The following is a 12,715-nucleotide window of genomic DNA, read 5'->3' on the forward strand; positions in this document are numbered from 1 at the left end:
TGTTGGCAGTACTGTGTTTATTACCTCAAACAATTTTGATTTTATTCAGATAATATATTAAAGTCTCTGAAAAAGATCTCCTTCCCAATTCAAATATTTGAATTGCCTAACTTATACAACCACTTGCAAAGCCACAGTCATAACAGCAATGTGTGTGACGTAAACCTGCAAACACAGCCTTCCCAAATTTGTATCACGCTTTATTTATCCACATAGTTTCCCTAATTGCCAAAAGAATTAAAAGAGCTAAATCTCCAAATGCCAACATTAAAAGTTTCAAAATTGTTTTTTTTAAAGCTTAAACCTAGGGATTATTGTTTTGTTTTTTTTTATTTTTAGGCAGTTGGACCTTAATACGGACATAGGAAATCTTTCAGGAGGAAGACCTTGGGAACTTGTTCTTCTTTAGGTGGGTATTTTCTTCCTATTTATAAATCATCACAATCAGGTTTGAGGAAAAAATTATATTGCTTAGTAAGTTCTTAAACCTGAATGTTTACAAATGCAATGTATATTCTTGTGTATGGTTAACAGTATCATTTAGCCTTTACTGTGAAGCTAGGAGCATTTGAAGAATCAAGGACTCAGAAGCAATCGTTTTGATACACACACTCATGCACACGCCCTAGGCCCTGAGTTCAGTGTTCTTTATGTTCCTTCTTCTGTAGCCCAGTGCCTAGTATAACCATCCCATATTCATTGCTGTAAACTAGTAATGTTAAGTACAGTTGATTGTATTCTCCTAGCAGGCAAATGTTAATGTGCTAATGTGCTGTTTGGATGATTAGGGTTATTTAAACTGATATATTCCTTGGGAATATAATTATATATAACACTGAAATTAGAACACTTAAGTATATAGTCACACTATATGTTACATCTAGCATACATACAACTGTATGCTTACATAACATTGAGTACTTCCTATAGTATACTTGGAATAGTTTCATATCAGTATATCAGAATGTATAGACTATGAAATTGTAGGCTCACATAGTCACAACTGGAAGGTGCCATTTGATGCCCTCTAACACTCTTTAAAATTTCTAAATCTGTGATCCTTGTGACCTTGGCTTTTGTTGGGCTGACCTTGTAGACCAAGAGTGACTAATCCTCCCTTATCATTTGACAGCTTATGAAGCAGAAACCTAGAGAGGTGAAGGAAGTTATTTAGTATCACACAGCTGGTAGAACCCATGTCAGATACTCTGATTCCCAACACAGCAGTCATTCCAATATATTATATTGTAGCTTTCAGTAAAGCTCTTTTAAGGTCACACACATCATTTGAAATGTCTGGTGCATGCAAATTGTATCTTTAAATTGTTTTCTTAGTTAAAATGATATTTTATAGCTAACTAGCATCTTAATTTCCTAAAAATGTTCTTATAAAACTCTTGCATTTGTCTTTATGCTACTCTCAGTTAATATTTTATTCATTACATTAAACATGTATTAAATATTCATATACACATGATACTTTGGTAGTTGTTGAAAATATAGAAATGAACAACACAGTCTTTTCTCTCAAGAAGTTTAAAATCTAGAGGCATAAAATATACACAAATAATTATCATACAAGTCTTTTTTTTTTTCCTTATTTTGGAGGTGAGAGGGGTTCAGACTTATGATTTTATTGGAGTAGGGAATTACTTGTGAGGAAATTCCCTCTACTCACACACGTTCAGCACCTCTTTAATAATTTACTGTCCTTGAGAGTTGCCCGGGGACACTAAGAAGCTAAATGAATTGGCCGGGGTCACATAGCTGGTTTGTATCAGAGCTGGAACTTGGGACTCAGGTCATCCTGATTCCAGGGCTAGCACTTGAATACATAAGGGAGAGGTTAAGTGGGGCATGAAAAAAAATTTAGTAGAATGGATTACATCTTGTTTGGAAGGAAGCAATATAAAGAGAGGCATCAAAGATGATAACATATTTGAACTAGACTTGTAGAAGAAGAATTATTTAAAAAGATGGGATTATATGTGTACATGTTGGTATCAGAGGGAGGGAGGAGTAGATGAGGATTCATTTCAAACATGAGGGTATTTGGGGGAGAATACAGGATAAGATCAGAATATAGTAAATAATTCAGTTTCTTGGAAGCATAAAAAAAGAGAAAGAGGAGTAATGTGAAAAAAGGCAAGATGGAACTACATTGCGGAGGTCCTTGAATCCCACGCTAAGGAGAACAAATATTGCTTATTAAACCCTGAGAAGCCAACAAAGTTGTTTAGCAAAGGAAGAAGGTAGGAGGCTAATAGTGTAAGAAAGAGGTGATGGGGACCTAAAGGAAGATGATAGTAGTGGTGGTCAAAAGGAGGGGATGGATGAGAAAGAGAGGTAAGAGAGAAAATCAGTAGGACTTAGCAACTGATTATAAGGTGTGGGCAGGAAGTCAAAATTTGTTCAGTGGTCTGTTCTTTCCCCGGATACACTTAATAGTGCAGAAGCACAAAAGGTGCTTTTCCAGGGTTGAAATTATGAGAAAGTGAACAAGGGAATGTCAAAGAGGGTAGGGATTCAAGAATGGAGCAGAGTTTACGAACAAAACGACTTGAGCAAAGCTAGAACAACTAGATGGCAGGAAAATAGAGAGGGTTCAAAGAACTACTGGTCCTAAGAAGACACAGCAGGTTCAAGAGGAATGAGAATGTAGACGGTAAGACAAGACACTGACTAGTTAGAGAAGACATCTGAAATTCAGCAATTTGGAGGTTCATTAGTTTTGAGTGTTAGACCAGTAAATGACTGATGTATTGAAGATGGAGGTCAGTAAAAATCACAGAGGCCAGGGAACAGAGAAGCTGAAGTGTCTGAGGGGTTTTCAGTATGAATAGTAAAGTCATCTAGGATGATACCATAGCACAGGGAAAAGAGTGTTGTTGAAGCAGGTAAAAAAGTGACTTGTAGGTTCATTGATGGCAGTGACAAAGAACAGAAGAATGCTTTAATTGAATAGTTTGAACTTAAGAGGAAAATAGGTTTTTCAGTGTTGATGATTGAGTAATGGTCTGAAAATTTAAGTGGGAGAGTCATTCCTTCTTCTGGCACAATGAAGCAAGGGAAATAGGATTGACCAGCATTGGACAGTGTGCTCAAGAATACGATGCCCTTATGGAAAAGCCAGGTTTTGCTTAACCCCAAAAAGGACAAAGAGGATAGGAGGAAGAATCTGAGAATAAAATGGAGTCTGTTGCTGACAGTAGGTGTTGCAGAAGGGGATAGGGAATATGGAGGGGTTTGCTGAGAAGTGTCATGATATTAGTATAGAGAGAAATAATGGGGAAAAAGACATATCTATTGGGATAAAAGAGAGGAGAAGAGTAGGAAGATAGGAGGTAAGCTAGACTGATTTGTTAGCCACAGAAAAGGAAGATATGTGGGTAGGTGGTAAATCAGTTTCATAGTTGTAACTAGACTGTTTATATGATGGAGCCTTCACTAATCAATCCCACAGGTAGCTACCAGTGGTTTGATTGCAGCCAGGAGAGCCAGTGATTTGGGCTCTGGAACGGGAGCTGAACTGGTCCTATACCTTCAGGAATGGCTTCTCCAGGTAACTGACAGTTATTGATTGTACCTAGGCATGACCAAAGGCTTTCACTCCTAAGGAGGAGTATTTATATACAGATTTTTTAAAAAGACTGAAAGAAGCATTACTTAAGAGCTTTAATAACTTAAGTTATTGTACTTGTCTACCCAGATAATTAAACAGCCGACCAAAATACTGAATCTTAAACAATGCAGGTACTGCCATATCATTTGGATTCAGATCTATCATCCATTCCATGTATTTTGGGGGTTTGAGTCCAAAACAAGGGGTAGGCAAATTAGATGGGGTATAGAGCACAACATGTAATAAGATATAATAAGAGAAGTATTTTAATATAATTCAAAAGATCTGCAATAGCATCAGTGTAGGGGTTCTCCCTCTAGTAGTGTGAATTGTAATGCCATCTGTGCTTTAATAGATGGCTTGGTGAGTCCAGGTGCCAGAAGTAAAAAAGCAACTGGTAGCCATCTTTCTGAGGAGCCTGACTGACATTAACTCATATTCAAAGCTTTCTACTTGGTAGGACGTTCCTGAACATTTGTTTCCTGGCATAATCTTTAAGGATTCAGAGTCTCATATTTAACGAAGGGTCTAATGTAAACTAGATGTAAATGTATATATTTCTAACACCTCCATCTCACGGGTTACCGTGAAGACTCAAAGCCTCCTATGGAAAAAAAACATAAGAGGGAATATACAATTTTCGAATTTTGTTTGCCTTGGCTCATCTTGTTAAGAATCCATGCTTTTGCCCATAAACCAGCCCTTTCCATTCAGAGATTGGGATTCAATTCCTGGTCTGTGCTAGTAAGAAAAGATTTTCTATTATTTCCCAGTCCATTTGAAGCAACCAAATTAGTGACCTATTTTGATCAGTACTGTAACCAGTACTAAAGTTATCCAGTTTTGCCAGTTAAAAGAGATATTTAAATATAGAGAGGCACCATAAAGAACTGGTCTTGGAACCTGGACACCCTGGTTTCATATCTTGTCTGTGATACATACTAGCTTAGTAGTCCTGGGCAAGTCCCTTTGCCTCTCAGTGCTCCAGGCAACTAAAACTAATAAGTTCCAAAGAAGAGGCTAACTGGTATTATTGGGAAAGTTTTCTCCTCAGGGAGTTCCTTATACCAATAAAATCACATGGCCAGTTCCTCTCTCCAGTCCCTATTTAATATAGTATAAAATATATTTTATATTAAGGATCATTGAAAATTAATGGTTTTACAAACCTTTTTTTCTAGAAAATGAAGTGAATATTCTTGAACCATTTAATAGTTGTTTCTAGTGGCCAAAGAAAAATAAAGTTATTGATATATGAAACATGAATTGTACACATTCACAAGGAAAGAAAAAAATTACAAGCTCTTAAGTCTCATTAGCATTGATCATGTTTAGGAAAACTAGTTCAGGTACTGATTTAGAGTTCGGGTTAGTAACTGGAGTAAAAGAGGAGAACCAAATAGTTGTGTTTATGCCTTAAAGGCATGTTGGGATTCTGGCAAACGTTTGGTTTAAGGTTTAAAAGAATTTCCATAGATTACAGTAACCTCTCAGTACTATGCCAAGTCAAATCTAAAATATTCAACTACAGTACTGTTTTATTTCTTTGGAATTGTGATCAGCTTAGACAATTGTTATCCTGTTGAAGTGTAGCTATGGAAACATGATGCAACAAAAAAAAAGGTAAGTAAATCTTGCTAAATTGGGGAAAGACTTTGAAAATTTGGGAAGTATTCAGTTCATTCCTTAAGGATTGCTTTTGTTACTTATATGCTGACAAGTGTCCAGTTTGCTCTGACATGCCTATGTAATACAGAAAAAGGATAATAATTAAGGAAAACTCATTCTTTAATAGATTATATCTATTAAGGTATCTTGTTGGTACTTACTGGCCATTTTAAAATAAACAATTATCTTTCATTTTCCAGTAAACCTGAATATTGTTACCGCATTCAAAAGTGATATAATATTTTAGTGATTTTAAATAAGCACAAAAGAATTGAAAGTATTATGAATATCATTTTCTTTCCATCAACACAGTTATCCAGTTCTTGCAATGTCACCTCTGTCCTAATCACTGAGACTAGAAATGAGAAGATCATCCTTGAGCCTTCCCTCTCCTTCAGCCCTACATGCAGTTTGTTCTTTCCGTTAGACCTACATCTCTTGCACCCTAATTTAGGCTTTCAGAACCTTTCACCTGCATTATAATAGTAGCCACTTCACTAGTTTTCCTGTCACCAGCTTCTGTCCTTTGCAATCCATTCTTTTTGCCAAAGTAATTTTCCTAATGTAGAAATAGGAAAAGATCAGTCCTCCTGTTCATAAAGCTTGCCTATTTGAATAAAACACAAAATAGAGCTGGGCATTTAAAGCCCCCAAGAGTCAGGCTCCAGCCTTATTTTCCATATCCCCCATTGCATAATCTATATTCCAACCAATACCTATTGTCTGATCTCAACCAACTGTTCCCTATGTCAGTTTCTATGCAGGTGCTATTCTCTAGGCCTGGTACATCTCCCATCTAGTGAAACCATTTTCCTACTACTTCTCTAGGTTTAGTTCAGGTGCCACTCTCTCCATGACACCTTCCTAGATTTCTAGGACTAGAAGTGATCCTTCCCCCCATCTCTTCTTCCCTTCCTCTTTCCCTCTCTCTTTCATGGAATTCTCATATTTCTCCAATAAATTTAAAACTTTTCTAACTTATACTATAGTTACATGAGTACAGGTCTCATGTTCATATGAGATTTTAAGCTCCTTAAAGGTGGGAAGTATGTCATTTTTAATATGTGTGCCTTGCACATAGTAGGTATTTAATAAATTATTATTGCTTTGACTCAGACAAATGTAAAGAAATATCATGAGTACCTCTTGACATTTAATTTAATATAGTTATAGCTTACAAAAACCTTGAAAGGATGCTAAAAAGATGAGTATTTTGTTAGATGTGCTTTTTTTGTATATACATATTCATCTCTTCATTTAGTAACTCATTTATTCCAACAAATATTTCTTTATTACTAATTTTTCCTTTGATTGTTAAAAACAGCCATTTGATGGCTCAGAAGTATTAGCTCCCTTTTCTAGAAAAAGAAGACTTATAAAGCCATTGCTTTGACCTTTATGCTTACCAACTGTTTCCTTTGTTTATAACAAAGAAGAAAAGAAGCATTCCTGGCCCTTAATGTGATATAGAGTCTATATGTTATTAAATATCTGTATTAATTGGAAAAGTCCTGGATAGGTTGAGTATTGTTTACAGTTATCATCACAACATCATTAAAAAGCTGTGGTTGTTTCAAGTGGATTGGGTAATACTGAAAAATCCTTTTAAGTCTCCAACAAAGCAGGAAATGGTTCCATATCTGTTCAGTGAAAAAAGGCTAGTTTATGTGTGAAAATATGGATTTTTAGTAGAGCTGGGAAGGTTTGAAAATTAAACCCTACTTTATGTTCCTGTTCTGGAACATAGAAGGCTTTTACATGATGTGACAAATAATAACCTACGTGCTGTTGACTTTGAAACAATACATATCTATTACTGGATCATTTTATTAATAAATCATCTTTGTTTAAAGATTATAATGAGTTTCTACTATATAGAAATAGGAACTTGGGATTTATTCAAAATTCTGATCATTAACCTATTATATATATATGTGTATATGCTACATGAGGTCAGCAATTAATATATCTAAATTCATTAATTCAATATATACATATATATGTATATTTGTAAATTTTATTTAGCAAATCTAATGGTAGCAATAAATGTCCATCAGTGGCAGTCTGATACAAAAATAGAACATAGTTTATCTGCTTTAGCAGTCAGCCTGATAATTGTACCAATGAGAAGAGAGCAAAATATTAAAGTTTTGAAGTTGAATTATTTTAGGTCATCTCTATGTCGTGGAGTTAAAGTAAAGTTGATTTCTAAATAGAATCCTACTTGGTTCATACAAAAAAACATCCAGTTGCATAGTGAAGCACTTTTTTTTTTTAACTTTACAAACACATAGAAATACATAAACCCAACACATGCCTGTTTTCAAGCACTTTGTATGAGGGCCTGTGGTAGATAAAGGTGGGAACTAAATGGGGCTCCTATCATCCTCTAACTACCATTTGACTTTCCCTTCTTGCACTCGCTCCAAACCATCCACTACTTCAAACTATGTGGAGGGAGAAGAGGAGTGAAGGATGAACAGGTAAGGTGGGAAGGCAGGGGTGAGGGAGGGAAAGGTAGAGAATGGGTTTTCTTGAGGGGTTTACTTTGAAAACTGGAAGAATAGAATGAAGAGAGCCAGAAGAAGCCGAAGAACTCTGTATCCTCATTTATCCTCTTTCCTTTGCTCCAGTCTCAGATAAAGAAGTGGCTCCTCTTGGCCAAGGCTGATAACCCTGACACTTGTGGCCTTGATCCCATTCCTTCTGGTCTCCTCTGGGACCCTGATATGTCAGTGATTCTCATCTCAGCTTCTTCCTCTCTTAGCCCTTTCCTGCAAACAAATATATTCAAGTTTCCCCTGTCCTTTAAAACAAATAAGCAACAACCTTCCCTTGATTCTGTCATCCCCTCAAGATGCCCTACATCTCTCTCCCCTTCACTGCTAATCATATAGGAACATTAGTATGCACTCACTGCCTTGCCACTCACTTATTACTTAGTCCTTTAAAATCTGGCTTCTGGCTTCACTTGATGCTAAAATTGCTTTCTCCAACATCACCAATAACCTAATTGGCAAATTCAGTGGCCTTACCTCAATCTTCATCCTTCAATACTGTTCTGTAGCATTTGATACTCTTGAGTCCTTCCTTCTCTTTTCCCTTGTTTTTCTGTAACACTGCTTTCTCCTGATTTTCCTTCTGCTATGCCTGATCACAACTCGCTGGTTACCAGATTAGTTTATATTGTCTTTCTTCTGAACCCTTAAGTGTGGGTGAGCCCTATGGTTCTGTCCTTATGCCTTTTCTTTAAATTCTCAACCATATTGATCATGTTCATAGTTTTACTTAGCAACACTATGTAGATTAGGGACAAATCTCTGTATTTAGCTCTAGTCCTTCCTGAAACCTCAGTCCAGTATCACCATTTGCCTGCTATATATCTATATCTGGGTATCTGAGTTGTATCTCAGCCTAAGATAACTAATCTTTTCCCCAAAAACTGCCATCCTTCTCAGTTTAATTCATGACATCCCTATTTCCTTATTCGCCTGGATTCAGAATCCCAAATTTATTTTTGACACTTTCTACTCAGTTACTCCTCATATTCATTTTTATTCCAAGACTTTTTAGTTCTCCTTCCTTGTTGTCTCATGCGAACAACATGGTACAGAGAAATTAGCACTGAATTTGAAGTCATATGACCTGATTTCAGCTCTGGCTCTGTTCTTTACTAGATATGTGACCATAGAAAAATCAGCTGACCTGTTTAACCCTCGGTTTTTCTCACCCATGACATAATACTATTAGGCCATTATCTGTTATTTCTAAGTCTGTTGATCATTTGGTCATGTAAATCCTGGATTTGAACCATAAGAACATGGATCTAGAGCGCGAAAGACCCTCATATTCCATCTAGTTCAACTCCCTCATTTGACACATATTAAGATATATACCCAGGAAAGTTAAGAGGCTTGCCCAAGTTTCCATAGATAGTAATTATGCTAACTCTGCAGCTTGTTATTCGTGTAATCTTGCACGGTGATTGATCAACCCGTTCTCTGTAAAATGAAGGAGATGAACTAGAATGATAACTGTGGGCACTTTCAAGTTGTAGATCTTGTGTTTCCTCCTACAACCCTAACTTAGGGGTTGACACTGGCCTACTGAAAAGAATTCTTATTGCCTACAGTTTTTCTTCTTGTCTCCACCCCATCATTCACACTGCTTACAAAATAATTTTTCTTATGCATAGCTCATAAGAATGCTGTGTGGATCTGACCATTTCTTCCCTTAAGAACCTTTGGTGTTTTAGGAGAGGTAGTAGACTATCAATGCATAATGAAGTAATTGTCAGACACTTTCCCTGTGTTGGGTTTGTTTTGAGATTAATTGCACTTCTTTGTTACAAGGGAAGTTTTTCTGAGGGTGGGGTTTTTGGAAAGTGACAGCAATGTAAAATAAAGCATCAATAAAACATTAAAAAAAGCTTTTCATTGTTTCCCTATTGCCTTTAGGATTAAATAAAATTGCTGTACCTTGACACATGAGGCCTTACACAATCTGGTTCCAGTCTCTCTTTCCAGGCATTTCATATCTGTTCTTTTTCATTTCAGTTAGCTTGAACTACTAACTGATCCTCAGTTTCATTCGGTACATTTTTGTAGTCCATCCCTCATGCCTTGAATGCACTTCCTCAATTTCAGTTCATTTCATTTTAAATATCATAAGTACTACTATGGCATTGTGCCGTGCACAATGAGAATACAAAGACAAAAATTAAGCCCTATCTTCAAAGAGCTTATATCTGTTGAATTTCTAGTTATTGACATCCTTATCTTCCTTTAAGACGGCAGATCAGATTCTACCTCCATGAAGATTTCCCTTCAAATGAATTCAATCTCTGTCCTTCATTTTCTTTAGAGCATTTTGTCAAGACCTCTCCTTTACTCCTTTTACAATTTACTTTTTGTTACGCTTATTTGTTCCCCTCTTACCCATCCCCCTTACTCCAGAAGAGATTCTGTGCTATTTCATAGACTCACATAGATTCAGAGTTGGAAGGAACCTCAGAGTCCATCTGGTCCAATCTATAACCCATGTAGGAACCATTCCCAACAGTCTAATCATCCAGCCTTAGCTTGAAGACTTATGCTGACCAGGAAACTACTATACTTCCCAAACAATTCATTCCACTTTTGGATATTACTAATCATTACGAAATGTTTCTTGTAATGAGCCAAAATTTGCCTGCACAAATGATACCCATTGCTCCTGTTTCTGATATCTATTTAATTCCTTACTAGATTTGGCTTACTGTACTCAACAATCAAAGTCTTTGGATTCTCTCTTTCTTGTACATTGTGTTACTCTGAATTAGAGCCACTTACTGAAGCCATCTGAATCAAAGAGTTTTAATAAGAGATTTGTTTAGTGTCTCCAGTCACATTTGGCAGAAGCATTTCCACATGAGAAATCAACATTCACACTTGGGAGGAGAAAAGAAGAAAGTCCACACATAAGATTTGCCTGTCCAAATGAGATTTTTTTAAGGGATATGCTTTACAGTGAATGGAGGCCTCAGGATGGGCTCATGAGCTCATTGATCTAAACCTGGAAGGGAGACCTCAGAGACTATCTAGTTCAAACACATCTTTACAGGTGAGGAAACTGAGGCCCAGGATGGTTAAATGACTTGCTTAAGGTCACATGCTTTCTAAAGACTAGAGGCAGGATTTGAATCCAAGCTTTCTAACTTCACAACCAATGCTTTTTTTTTTTTTTTTTACCTCTTGTAAAAGGAAAGTTCTATGAAACTTAAGTTGAAAAGAACTGTTGGGAAAACTGGAAATAATTTGGCACAGATTATATCCAGAATAGAACAACATCTTACACTCAAACTCAAAATGGCTATGTGACTTGACTTTGAAATGCCAAACCATATTTAAAAATTAGAGGAGAGCAGGTATCTTTCACAACTATAGATAAGGAAGAAATTCCTAAAGAAGGCATAGAGTGTGTCATAAAATATAAAATAGATAATTTTCACTACATAAAATGCAAAACAATTGCATGAATAAAATCAATGAAGATAATACTAAGGACCCTTGCTCAATGGGTCAGTTCTGTTAAAAAAAAGTTCAAACTGTAAATGACCACATGAAACACTATAATTATGTCGTGCCATCACAAACTGCCAAAGGATTATTTTATAAAGAGGCAACTAGATGTTAAAGTGGACAGAATGCTGGACCAGGAGTCAGGAACACTTGAATTCAAATGTAGCTACATATTTATGTGTTTTAACTTCTCTCTGTTTCCTCATGTGTAAATTGGGAAACTCTTTCCAAGGTTGTTGTGATGATAAAGTGAACTAAAAATTGTAAAGCATTTTGGAAACTTTAAAATACTGTTTGATCTCTAGTTGTTAATAAAGCTGGAAAAATAATGAAATTTAGGGGAAAAAAAGGTCAAGAATCTTGAGGCAACAATAGAAAAAAATCAGGCCTAGCAATATTGGATCTCAAATTAACTACAAAACAATAATCATCATATCTGTTTAGCCCTCGTTAATAAATAGGTTAATCAGTGGAACAGGTTAATTACACAATGTGCAAAACCATATTAACTCATTAGCAAAATGTTTAGTAACCCCAAAGACCCCACCCCCCTGAGGTAAGGACTATTTAGCAAAAAATGTTAGAAAAAGTAGAAAGCAGCCTGGCAGAAATTAGGTATAGACCAACATACCACACCAAGTTTAGCACCATATATATTATATGAGTCAAGGAGAGATTTATTGAGGGGATTTAAGAAAGGAAGATGATCCTATTAAGTAATGAGGCTTTTTTTTATGTTGCGAAATTCTCTCAAGACAATTCTAAAAAAAACTTTTAAAATGTTTTGAACAATAATATCATTTGAATAATTATCACTTCCCCAGGGAGAATTTAGATTTGTAGGTTATGTTTTTGTTTAAAAAAAATCCTTGTCATCTCATTACTTTATAGCCACATATTTAATTCTTTAAAATGATTGATGAAAGGGAAACAGTCTTCTAGTGAGAGTTACAATTCACTGTTGGGAGGCAAAGTGAAACATTTGAGAAATATTAACATTAGATTTTTATGGACTCAAGATCAAACTCAGTGTTCCAGGTCTTTATGTTTGGCCACCATTTAAACCCACACTTTGAGAATTGTGAAGCCAAAAAGTGGTCATGAATATCAAAGGATGAAAATTTCAGACTAAATAAGAATTACTTCATTCTTTTTAGATATATGCTTGTATGACTTGAGTACAGCCAGAGAGTAACTCAAGAAAGCTGTTCCCAGAACTATGTAACAACTACGTAACAGTGTAGCACTTATGCTACAGGTTGTTTTTTTTTTTAAAAATAGTGTCAAAACAGACATTAAGTTCACAAAAAAGTGAAAGCCTTTTCCTAAAATCCTCAAAGATTTATTCAAGAATAAATAAATCCCT

At 35.8% G+C, this 12,715-nt stretch overlaps 1 protein-coding gene and 1 long non-coding RNA gene across 5 annotated transcripts in view; one reads left to right on the top strand and one right to left on the bottom strand.

Moving 5' to 3' along the window:
- The window catches only part of NAF1 (nuclear assembly factor 1 ribonucleoprotein), a 58,256-nt gene that overhangs the window by 26,007 nt on the left and 19,534 nt on the right, over window positions 1-12,715 (bottom strand). The gene's annotated exons all lie outside the window — the stretch shown is intronic.
- Window positions 1-12,715, top strand: part of LOC140512227 (uncharacterized) — an 80,461-nt gene that overhangs the window by 5,280 nt on the left and 62,466 nt on the right. For 3 of the 4 annotated variants that reach the window (XR_011969754.1, XR_011969753.1, XR_011969756.1), the window contains 2 exons: window positions 340-409; window positions 3,464-3,562. This is a non-coding gene — a long non-coding RNA (uncharacterized lncRNA). Of the gene's footprint in view, window positions 1-339; window positions 410-3,463; window positions 3,563-5,184; window positions 5,246-7,747; window positions 7,774-12,715 lie in introns of all 4 variants that reach the window. The other variant, XR_011969755.1, reaches the window with a different exon arrangement.

This window comes from Notamacropus eugenii, chromosome 6, assembly GCF_028372415.1.
Source record: "Notamacropus eugenii isolate mMacEug1 chromosome 6, mMacEug1.pri_v2, whole genome shotgun sequence".
Taxonomy (NCBI): Eukaryota; Metazoa; Chordata; class Mammalia; order Diprotodontia; family Macropodidae; genus Notamacropus; species Notamacropus eugenii.